Genomic DNA, 12,859 nt, shown 5'->3' on the forward strand with positions numbered 1-12,859 from the left:
TAGTGATTTTCAATAGCTTGGTTCTTTTCTCACCTTGTTATTTGCTTTGCTCACACCGATCCTGCTCCTTGTAATGATCCTCCCCACGTAAGCCAGGATGTCAGGTGGGTGGGTTTCACCTTGATCAGCTCCGTGAAGCAAGTCTGTTCTATGAGCCCTGAGGAGGCCTCTGATACTCATGGCTTTCCATGTCTGAAAGTTGGGGGCAACTACTCGCCTAACACAAAAAAGAGGTGTGATGGGAAATGGGATTTGCCAGTTTAATCTTCAAGGCAAGGACAGATAGGCTCATTGTGATGACAACAGAGCACTTAGCCCCAGCTTACAGGCCCCGCACCTTGATGCATCTTTGAACCCTCCTGATGGTGAGGTCCACTGTTCCCCACCAAGTGCCTTTCCTGCCTGAGGCCTCTCAAGGTCCCAATCCTGCAAACTCATGGCTCCTATCTGCCTCAACCTTACTTTGCTTTTTTGTATTCCCATCCAGGCTAGCAAATTAACAGTCTCTTGAGAGGTTTCTTCATCTGAATGCTCTTTGTGCACTCCTATTTCTTAGATCCTACATCAGACCCTACATGGCTATATAATAATAAGCCCATAAATCCTGATATTTAATCCTGGTCTGGTTCTTTCTATTGCCTTCCACTCCTCCCTTCCATTTGAACAGATACTAATAGAATAATGATTTTCATACTTTACTGTGAAAAAGAATCCCCTGAGGAATTTCTGACTTAGTACGCCATGGATGGGTCCCTGGAATTTGTGTCTCCAGCCTATACCTGGAAAGGTGGTCCTAAGACCCTTTAAGAAACACAATAAGTAGACCATCTGGATGCTTTCTGTCACCCTGCACCCAAACTGGGCCCTCTGAGTGCTAGAGATACTCTTTCTCCTAATTGCTCAAAATGACCATTCCCCAGACATCATGAGTGGAATCTAGGCAATCATTCTCCCCAGAAATACTGCCCTCAGCTGGTCCAGGTAGGAACTACAGTTCCAAGACAAAGTTCTTTACCCCAATTATATTCTTACCTTCAAATAAATTTATCTTTGAACTATAAATAATAATATTTTCCACTCAAGTAATGGATATTATTCTTTTTATTTTTATTGGAATAGAATAATAATGCTTAACTGTGTATTTCATTTGAAAGATATTTAGATGGTATATATATTTAGAATTCAGCACCCAACTTGCAGGAAACAATTCTACTAACATCCAGCTAATCATATATTTCCTTCCTCAAAAACATAATAAAATCAAATTGGGCTTGACATCTACGGAGCTGTTGCAAATTAGAATTTCTTCCACCTGACAGATGAGTGGCAAATAGGAGGGGTGGAAAGTCTGGGAGCCATTCATAAGCAGAGTATGAAGGAGGCAACAAAGCCAAGTCCAGTCTAAACACAGGATGGCTGAAGATTGGGGGGTGTTTTCCTTTGGCCTTCCAGGCATGAGCATCCTTATCCTCTCTTCTGAGAGCATCAGAGGCTATTTTGGCCAAAAATGCATGTGGTTTTACATGTAAAGAGTTTTTTTAAAGATTTTTATTTATTTATTTGACAGACAGAGATCACAAGTAGGCAGAGAGGCAGGCAGAGAGAGAGGAGGAGGCAGGCTCCCCATTGAGCAGAGAGCCTGATGCGGGGCTCGATCCCAGGACCCTGGGATCATGACCTGAGCCGAAGGCAGAGGCTTTAACCCACTGAGCCACCCAGGCGCCCCTACATGTAAAGATTTAAGAGTCTCCAAAAAATCAGAAGAGATTCTCAAGAGGTAGATAAGGAATCCCAGACTATAGTCTGAATTGGGAAAGAGGAAATGGAGTACATAGCATAGACAAGTAAATAAAGCCTTAGCACCACAGGACCACAGCAAGATCCTAACATGGCACTTCTCACAAGACCGGTAGTAAGTGTAGTGGTTAAGTGTGAGGCTCTGAGGTCTTTCCACTGGAGTTGTACTCTCACTTTGCCACCTACCAGTTGTGATCTTCGGTGAGTTACTTAGTCTCTCCAATCCACTTGAGGAGGGATCGTTTTAACTCATATAATTGTGATGATTGACTAAGGACTTGTTTTCTGCAAGATGGGTGATGGAAAGAGAATTCTCATGTATACTATCCAAAGACCTTTAAGTAAATACTACTATTATTTTTATTGTGGTAAAATATACATACTATAAAATCTACCATTTTAACCATTTCTGAGTATAATTCAGTGGTATTAAGTACATTCTCAACATTGTGCAACTATCACCAGCACCCATCTTCAGAACTTTGTCATCATCCCAAACTGGAACTCTTATTTTTTTTTTTTTAATCCATTTTCTGGTTTTGGTCCCGTTCATAAATATCTTGGCATGGTATCTAACACATGTTAACTGTAGGAATAACATCAGGGATCGAGGGGCTCCATTTCAACTCCTGAATTTCATTTTTGAGCAGTTCTATTTGGAGGGATTAATATTTCATTGCTTGCTTTCTCTCTGTCTCAGAACTCTCCCAAAGAACAAGGGGAAATTTTGCTTTAAAAAAATAGAATAAAAATCATTCTACCTTGAATTTTTATAAATTTAAAATACATAATAGAATCTCTGCCATTTCATTTTTCCTGTATCTTAAAATATTTTGTAGTTCATCACCTTAGGCATAATCGGAGATTACTCACCAATTATTCTCAACTATGCTTTAAAAGTGCTAAAATTATGTGAAATAAAAAAACAATGGAATTGCCTAAAAGGTGATACAGTAATGATACCATCATGTTTACATCACCCCTCAGTCTTCCTGATGCTGTAACTCAAGTACTACAGTGTCTTTCAAGGATTAAGAAAGACAAAAGATATCCCCTTTGTAGTTTTTTTTTAATTTTAGATTTATTTATTTAATTGAGAGAGAGAGCACGAGAGCAGGGGGAGGAGCAAAGGGAGAAGGAGAGAAATTCTCAAGCAGACTCCTCACTGAGCACGGTGCCTGACACAGGGCTCAATCCCAGGACCCCAAGATCATGACCTGAGCCGAAATGAAGAGTGAGATGCTCAACCTACTGAGCGACCCAGGCACACTGCCCCTTTGTAGTTTCTTTAACCCTTCAGTGAACACCAATGAGAATTCATAATTGTTATTTCCTACTCACAATAGTAGAAATAAGGAATCTGACAGAGGGCAATGTTTCACAATTACTAAACAAATCAGAAGCTTAATGCAAAGAGATTTCATGTAACTAAAATCTCAGATTCTGAGCCTTCAGATGATTTCCTAGATTAATTTCCTCGAACTCGAGAATCAATGAGTAGATACTGATTTCCAAGGACAAAAAGGAGATATGGTGATCTCAATGAGTTAGTGCCTCAACAAGAACTTTATCATGCAGTATTTTATGATCAGAACCTGGACCATCTTATTTTGCTAAAAAGATGTGTGACAATGTTGTTTTTAATCTTTTATGATGATTGTACACCAAAGTATGTTTAGTAGGGGTCAAAGGTAGAAAAGACAAGTATATATAAAAAGGTGGATGAAAGAAAATACATAATGTAAAAAAACAAAATTCTACTGAGTAGTCATTCTAACTGATGTTTATAAATCTGAAAGGTTTTGCAATTATGGAGCAATGATGGCTGTCCTTTCAAACAAAATGATGAGCCATTAAAGTTTTCAAAAGTACTATATTTTAGGGCACCTGGGTGGCTCAGTCAGCTGACCGTATGACTCTTGATTTTGGCTCAGGTCATGATCTCCAGGTCGTGTCATCAAGCCCCACTTGGGCTCTGCACTCAGCGTGGAGTCTGCTTGTCTCTTTCTCCCTCTCCCTCTGCCCCTTCCAGCTTTCATGCTCTTTCTCTAAAATAAATAAATAAATCTTTTTTTTTTTTTTAAAGGTACTATATTTTGGTGATGTGACTTCAAGAAGATTAAAATCAGAAGCTAACCCTTTTAGAGGTGTATGTGAAATCTGGAATCCATATTCACAAGATGGATATGTTCCAGAATCAAACATGACAGTTGATGACCAGTTAGTGACATTCAGAGGAACTTGCCCATTTTAGTTATACATACCTTCTAAAGCAGTAAAACATGGAATTAAAAATTGGGATTTTTCTATGTTTAAGTTTTTATTAAAATTGCTAATAAAGTTTTTTATAATATTTCTGATTTTGCTTCTGCAAATTATTCATAAAAATGATTTAAAAATATAAAAACATAAAAAGGGTTCATTGGACTCAAATGGCAAATGTTAAGAACTATTCCTAGCATACTAAGAATTAAGCACATAACACAGTTTTGTTATCATCACTATCACCATCAGGGTACACAGAGTGCCATCCAGTCCTGGATTTATTCTCAAAAAGAAACCACATCCTATATTCCATGGCACAATACAAGAACTCATGAGCACAGCAGGTCTGGTGTCTTGTCACCACATCCAGCATAGGAGGGTTCCTGGCATGCCTTCCCACTATGGCATGCAAAGGCTGATCTGTAGGCCGATGTGGCCATTCACAAGGTGAGCCTTCATCCTAGAGTGTGTGAGACACAACACAAACCTTCCCAAGACACAGACAGAACCTCACTGGTGACAACCCACTTCACTGATTCACATGGCACTGAGCAGCTGCCAAAAGACTTAGTAATACACCTTCCAGTACTTTTAAGAGTCCAGTCTTTTAAAAGAAGAAAAATGAACACAAACTTGTACCCTGAATTCCTTCTGATGAAAGGTTGTGACTTTGAATGACAAAGAAGGCTATGGGAAGTAACCATCACACAAAAGGACTCCAAGTGGGCACAGAAAGGAAAATAGACACAGAGAAACCCTTCTAGTAACTCTGAAAAGAGAAACATAAAGTGGGTAAAGAAAACTCAGAGCTTCAGATGTCTATCTATCTATCTATCTTTGATTTTTTAAAATTAGCATATGTGACCTCTTGGTTTGGTCCAATCCAAAGGAGAACTTTCTAGTCACAAAAGGGATCCTTCAGTGAAAAGGCAAATGACCACAAGACTGTGGTTGGTCCCCATGTTCAAGTGGCAACCAAGAACCACCTGAAAAGTCAGCTGCAGGAGACTGCAGGAAGGGAGAAGCAAGAGGGTAAGGTGTTGATATCATGGGCTCACTTCCTGTGGGATCCTATCTGACTGGCTGCGTCCTTCAACTGAAGGTCAGTGCTGCTGTCCAGGCATCCCTAAACACGAAAGTCTGTCCTTCTGGATTCTGGAAACTCAAACGTCCAGGCCCAGAGGTGGTAACAGCTCCTTGGTTACTAGCCTGAGGATAACACACTGTCTCTCACGGATCCCTATGCCTGCTCTCACTTTGGAAATAGTGTATTTATTACCCTCTTCTAATTATCTTAATCTGAGTGGGCATCTGTGCTTTGCTGGGACCCTGACTCTACTGTAAGGGCTACTGAGAGGATTAAATGTGCCTGGCACTTAGTAAACAATTATTACATAGGTATTTGTACCCTTCTCTCTCATTTCTCACTCTTCTATTCAGCCATGGTGAAGCTGTCTAACCAGTTCCTCTACTGATTCTTCAGCAGAAGAGTCAGCAAACTTTCCCTACGGAGGTCTATAGAGCCAATATTTTGGGCTTCATGGGCTACACAGCCTCTGTCACCACTGCTCAACTCTGCCATTATAGAAAAAAGTAGCCAGAGGCAACGCATAAAAGAATGAGCATGGCTATATTCCAATACCATTTTATTTATGAACACTGATATTTGAATTTCATATCATTTTCATGGCTGATGAAATATTATTCTTTTTTGATTATTTTTCAACCATATGAAAATATAAAACCATTCTTTGCTCATAAGTCATACAAAAACAGGCAATAGGCAGGATTTGGACTATTGGCCATAGTTTGCCAAACCCCTATTTTAATAGAGATTTAACATTTCTGCTATAGCAGGGAGCTTTTACGTTCCAAATTATCATTCCCTTTTTTTTATATTTTCCTTTTCTCATTATTTAATAAGACTATAAATTCATTCTTTGAAGCCAAAGTTTGCTTGGTCTTTCCCATCATTTTTGCTAAGGGGCTTCCAAAATCCTGTCACGTAGCACACTTTAACCACTCCCTTCCACAGTACCTTCCAGGAGCCATGTGCTTGAAGCTGTTCCCACACTGGAAAGCCATTCCAGCACTGTTTCATCTAGGAAAAGGCACATCCAGAACTAGTCTAGTGCCATTCACTCCATAAAGATAATATGAAGTCTGGTGTATTTGCGCAAAGCCTGTATAGTGGCAACTTTGAGAAGATGAAGTTTGCCTTTGCAGATTTCCACCTGATTATGCCCATTGTGGACTGATCCACAGCTAAGATATCTACTGATACCTGATGATTTACCACTCTGATGATCACCCTCTCCCCCCTCCCATTCTTTGAAGGCCAATCTGCTCAGTCAGTACACAAGTGCTGGTAGATGCTAAGGTGTGTGACCTTCTGCAACAGACAGACAATTATGGATACAGACAAAGCCATTCTTGAACTTTAAAGAATTTAAATTCTTGAATTTAAATACAAGATTTTACAAAATAATTCCTTACCTAACACAGTGCTTTTCAACTCTGACTACACACGACGATCACTTGGAAAGCATTCTAAAATGCTGATGTGCAGGACCTCCCCTACAATAACTAAAATTTTACCTGCAGTGGTTTTTTTTTTTTTTTGTAATTTTTTATTCATTTTATTTTTATTATGTTTAGTTAGCCAGCATATAGTACATGATTAGTTACCAGCAGTTTTAAAAAGTTTCCCAGGTAATCCTGGTGCAAGGTGAGGCTCGAGAATCACGAACTTAGAGAATGGCCAAGGGAGAAATTTTCAGACAGCTGAAGGAGATCAGGATGTGCCCATTCCCATCATGAACACATTCATTCATTCATTCATTCATTCATTGCTCTCCCACACAAAACCTCTGAAAAGAAGGCATTTGGGAGGCTGAGATGGAAATGAAAATTATTGTGCACCTAGTTTGTGTTCTGCTTTTATTAACCACTTGTCATTCACTTATCCATTTATCCAAGAATATTAAGCTACTTTGTGCCAGGCACTCTGCTAAACACTGCAGATACAAAGATGAATAAGATAGCCACAGTGTCTGCCCTCACAGAACTTACATTCTCACACAGAGAAAGGTTAGGGAGAATTGAACAACTAATTACAGAATTATCATGTAACAACAATCATGGTAAGCCTTATGAAGTTCAGGGGCACCTTCTGGGGGATCTCAGGGAGGGCTTCCTTGAGAAAATGATGCTCTGGCTAACCTTTTAAGCATGAATAAGACCTAATTAGAAAGAAACTAGGGACAGCAAAGGGAACCACATGTGCAAAGGCCCTGAGGTGAGTGGGTAGGAACTTAGAGTTTTTGAAAAAGTGCAAGAACGTACTTTGGATGAAATAAATTCAGAGAACAAGGGAAGAAGGGTAGGGTACATGAAGGCCAAGACAGGCAAGGCCCTGAGGGCATTATTCAGACCCTATATATTACCTCGTTTGTACTTTATTAATATCTGCACTTTATAGACTCAGCGCACTAGTAACATGCTCAGGGTCCCATCACTGGAAAGTGTAAGCATCCCAGCACTCAAACCCACTTCTCTCTACTGACAAAGCCTGCATCATTTCTACCATCCCATGTATCTCCCTCTTCAGCTTCATCCACCTTCCAAGGTGAGATAACTCACTTAAAACAAAAATCATATATCAGGTTTGTGTTTCTATATATGTTTCAAAAATATTAATGTTAGGGAAAATGACCATTATTCATGAAGGAAAAGATTAGGCTATACCCTTTAGTCAGTCCTTTGCAGAATTCAAAAGCTTCTATCACTGGACAATATAGGCTAATCAGATAAAGTCATTTATTGATTCATTCATCAGTATTTAGTGAGCACTTAATGTCCCAAGTGCTAAATACATAGATGAAAATACATTATCTTGACACTAGTGGAGCTTACAGCCTTTTCTAAAAGAGAGTAAAGAAGCAATGTACTTTGCCAAATTTGCGTCAGAAATTCTTAAAGGTTAACAGAAAATAGGAGAAGAGAGTGGTAATATTTTACAATTAGTATGTATTTCTACAGGATTATCTCTTTCTGCCCTACTCATTCACCCCAGTGTTTTTCAAACATGACCACTCAAAAATATCAAGGCCAATAAAAATTGCTAGTATTTGGTAGCTAAGGAAGACCACACTGCAAATAAAATTTCAGCAATGGGCAAAGACATTCTGGAGCATGATCAATGAGGGAAAATTGTATAAATCTTCAAAAAAAAAAATTTCCTGATCCACTTCCAAAATCAGCAATGTACATGAGATTGATCCAATCCTCTTCCAGATGGTTTAAGGAAATCTGAGCTGAGTCCTAGAAGTAGTGGTTAGTATAAGAGATATGAAATGAACAAATAAAAACTTCATTAAAATCCTAAAATAAAGCTGAAAAATCTATAGCAGATGGTATGGATCATAGATAGTTAGATGTTTGACAAAGACAGTAATGATTTTTTTTTTATCAGTAACAGAGATTTGGGAGAGAGATGTGAAGATTGAATTATAGGAAATATGGTATTGATTTTTGAAAATGGAAGTAAGATTGATTCTGGCCAGTATCTCAGGTAAACTTCTTCAATCCCTATTAAAATATTCAATTTGATTCTAGCCACCAAGGAGGCACCTCAGCATTCTTTCCTAAGACCCAAGGGGAAGTGGTAGAGAAAGAAGAAGAGTCCATCTTCCCATTCTTCTCCAGCAATTCCCAAGAACCAACCAACAATGTGATCAGGGCAGTATTACCCCACGACCCTGGAGGACCAGCACACCTTCCCCCAGTGAAATTTCCCACCAACTCAAGGTGCAAACACACAGTTAGGAGAGGTGGCTGAGAGGGGAGACTCTGCTAAATCCCATCCATCATCTTCCTGAACCAGAAAAGCACATGGCAGTGGTGTATGTGTATACCACATGTACAAATACAACACCAGTAACCCCCCCTTCCTCTCTTAGGAGTGATTTCACCTGCCCTACCATCTAGCTAGAGCTTGGCAAAAGAGATAAAAAATTCAGGCCATCATAGTAAATCAAAGACTTCTCCCACTACATCCCCAAACAAAGATCCAGAAGAACACCTTCTTGATCCTCTTTGGAGATCATAAAGGCAGAGCTGAGCCTGATGACAGCCTTCTCTTCATCCCTTTCAGGAACACCTCAGAGGCCATCATTCCTTATATTTCTTGCAGCCACCCTCCCTCAAATAAAATGTTAAAACAGTAATGGACCATAATGCTTGCAAGGAAAGCAAATCTTTACCTATACAACAATTGTGCCAATGGTGTCCCCATTAAATTTATGCTCACTAATATCTATTTATTCTTGGCTTCTCACCTTCCAAAATTATGACCCTTAAATTGAGCAGCCAATTGTCCCATTTCCCTAGGTATAAGCACAGGTAGCTGTCAGTTCATCATATCCACTGTGATGAAGGTCCTCTGTAGGTTGTCCCTGCCTCTGATGTGTAAATCTGTGTTCTAGACTTATTACTCAAAGTGTGGTTCTTGGACTAGCAACATCAACAGAACCCCAGGCCTCCCACCTGGCCTACTGAGTCAACTTTATCCCCATGTGATTCTTAGGCACATGTAAGCTTAAAAATCCCCACTAAGAAATACAGAATTCTCGGGGCACCTGGGTGGCTCAGTGGGTTAAGCCTCTGCCTTCAGCTCAGGTCCTGATCTCAGGGTCCTGGGATCGAGCCCCGCATAGGGTTCTCTGCTCAGCAGGAAGCCGGCTTCCCCTTCTCTCTCTGCCTGCCTCTCTGCCTACTTGTGATCTCTCTCTGTCAAATAAATAAATAAAATCTTTAAAAAAAAGAAAAGAAAAGAAATACGGAATTCTCTGTCTGTATTGTCTAAATTCTCTGTCTAAATTTCCTGAACACAGGTTGGTAGTGATCATTGTTAACTGTGTCACTGGAATGGGATTCTACAGAAAGATAGAGGAAATACCTAAGGAATTATTGTAGTTACTATTTACAACTTGACTCCAGAATTTCTGTCCCTTACATGAAGCACTTAGAGACTCAAGACATTACATTATTTAAGTGGTATAAATGTGGTGAAAGTCCAAAGAAAGGAGACTGATTTTTGGACAGGGGGAAACACCATGGAGAAAGTAAGACTTGGACTGAGGATGAGTGGTAAGATCTTGCTAAAACATGACTACAAGGGAAATCTTCTAAAGGCAAAACAAATGTATTGAATTGCCAGGTAGCACTCAGCAACCATGTGAACTTCAAATCACTTATTTTCTCTGAGCATTAATCAAATCAGGAAGACGGTGTGGCCTAGTGGAAACAAAACTTGGCATCAGATGGACCCAAATCCAGTTCTAGCCAGACTATGCCACCTTGGAGCAGTTACTTTCCCTTGCTGAGCCTCACTAAACCACCTGAAATGGGGAGTCATCCCTGAGAATTACATAATAAGAGAAGGTATACCAACTTCGCAGGTTAGTGTCTGTCACCTAATAGGTGGTCAACCAATTTTGCTTTACCATTTCACCTTCCTTCCCTCCAGCAAAGAATTGGGCCAGGACAAAAGTGAGCTAAATCTGGGTCTGAGCTAGCAGAAACAGTCCAGATTCGCAAAGTCCTGACGAGTCCAGGCTTGGTGTGGTAGGAATTAAGTATCGTCATGCAAAGGCAGAAATGGTATTTTAGGAGGACCAGGCTGATGGACGGGAGAGGCAGGTCACAGTGAGTGATGAAGTGGCAAGCTCACTGTCATACACGTACCAGCTTTCACAGCACATCTGACCACATCCACATTGGTCGTTTGACTCTGCTCTCAGATCCACTTCTGTACTTCCCCTTGCTCTAACCTGTGTATTTGGGGACCGGCTTCCAGATAGAATTGGCCAACGGGAGTCTGAAAGGAAGAAGGAAGCTAAGAGGTTTATCCTTTCCTCTCACCACCCAGGGTGGCATCTTAGGCAATGCTATTTCTCCTGAGAGCCACCAGCTCCAACAGGCCATCCTGCCCTCTGTGCTCCCAGCTCTGCCCAGCAGCTCAAGCTCTGGGCTCTGGAAACACCTCTTCCCTCTGCCGTCCACCCAGCTCAGAGTGAGAGCAGTCTCCTGCCATGGCCACTCTCTGGGTTGCTGTACCCCCTCCTCTTTGGCATCTCTGTTTTACCAACACCTAAATGACAAGACCAGTTCCCTGTACTATATTCTCTCTATCAGGAAGACCAAAAGTGTTTCTATTTCCCAACTAGAACTTAACCGACATAGCATCTGAATCAAAATATATCTCAGATTTTTCCACATCTTTACGTGGATTTCTACATCTTGGAAAATATACAAATAAAAGCTATATAAGGATTGATCTCCCAAGTGAGAGTAGGAGAGAAATCAGGGTCAGAATTCTCCAACCAAAAACTATCCCAGATCCATTAATACAGGATAATTACTAATCTGTGAATATAGCGGTATCTATGAGCATGTCACATTTAATTTAGCATTTGTATGGATGATCTGGAAAGGTGAATAACAAATACAGAAATTAATTCCACAGATATAATTGGGAAGTGTTGCAAATACCCAAAAGGATGGTGAAATGATCCAAAAAAAAAAAAAAAAAAAAAACCTGGCAGTTACAGAAATACGGGCGGGATATGGTGGTAAAACTTATAAAAATGCATAGCTGGATCAAAATAACAAAATGAGATACTGCCTGGAAAATGTACATGTATAGGTAAGAGAAAGTAATCAAAAACACAGCTATTCCATGGGTAGGAAAGAAAATAAGAAATGAATAAAGCTGAAGAAGACTGAGGGACGTGACAGTACAAACTTGTATGTAATTTTGAAATAGAATGGAGGAAAAGAGCCTAGTTATTTTGAGCTTTAGCTATAGACACTCTATAGTTTTTTTTAAATCAACCAAAAAATGATGTTCTCTCCAACTTGCAAGCATTTTCCCCAACTTACACGACATTGATCAGGCCACACTTGCTATGTCTTACCGAATTCTGCACATCTCATTAACAAAAATGAGAAAAAAATAAGAACGGCAAGAACTCTGGGAAATAAAAGCCAAATGATAATGAGATGGAGGATATGAATGATAAAGGAAGTAAAAAGAGCCAGATTGGCTGAACAATCATATTTCTAGCACAGACCCATAGAAAATCAGGCGTATTGTGTGGGACAAACAAATTCCAATTAGAGAATAGATTTCAACATTGACCTAATTATCTAAGGTCCAGCTCTCATTTTTAGGTGATGAATCCAGACAAGCAAAATAAATTCTTAAAGACAAAACGACTCTTTCTAATATGGAAAATTACTTCCTCTTTCTCCATGAAACCCCAGATGGTCAGGAAAGAAAAGCCCAGTGGACTAATCTTTATTCCATTTGAACCTTAAAACATCATTTCTCTAAGGACAAAACTGACTTCAAGGTGTCCACACAGTATGTTATTATGTGGTCAGGAAGGGTTTTCTTTCAGGAAAACAGGAGTTCAACTCGAAAAGCAGTCAGCACAATGTCGCAGCCACAAGTAAAAATCGCTTGCTCCCGAGTCAACTATTAGGTGAAAGAAGAGTAAAGGATTTAAGCAAAACACTCACAGCTCCGTGTTCAGCTGAGCTGTTCTAACCTAAGTATTCATGAGAAACCATTTTAGCATTTACAGGGTGGTGGGAGAGAAGCCACTACAGTACCCGTAATATAGTATGGGTCTGTCACATGATCTAATTACAGAAATGAAAGCAACCCAGGAATTATGTGGTCTATTCAAGCCTGCGGGGAGTATGAACAAAGAATATAATTAAACATCAA

Source organism: Enhydra lutris, unplaced genomic scaffold (assembly GCF_002288905.1).
Source record: "Enhydra lutris kenyoni isolate GAN:26980312 unplaced genomic scaffold, ASM228890v2 scaffoldscaffold40, whole genome shotgun sequence".
Taxonomy (NCBI): domain Eukaryota; kingdom Metazoa; phylum Chordata; class Mammalia; order Carnivora; family Mustelidae; genus Enhydra; species Enhydra lutris.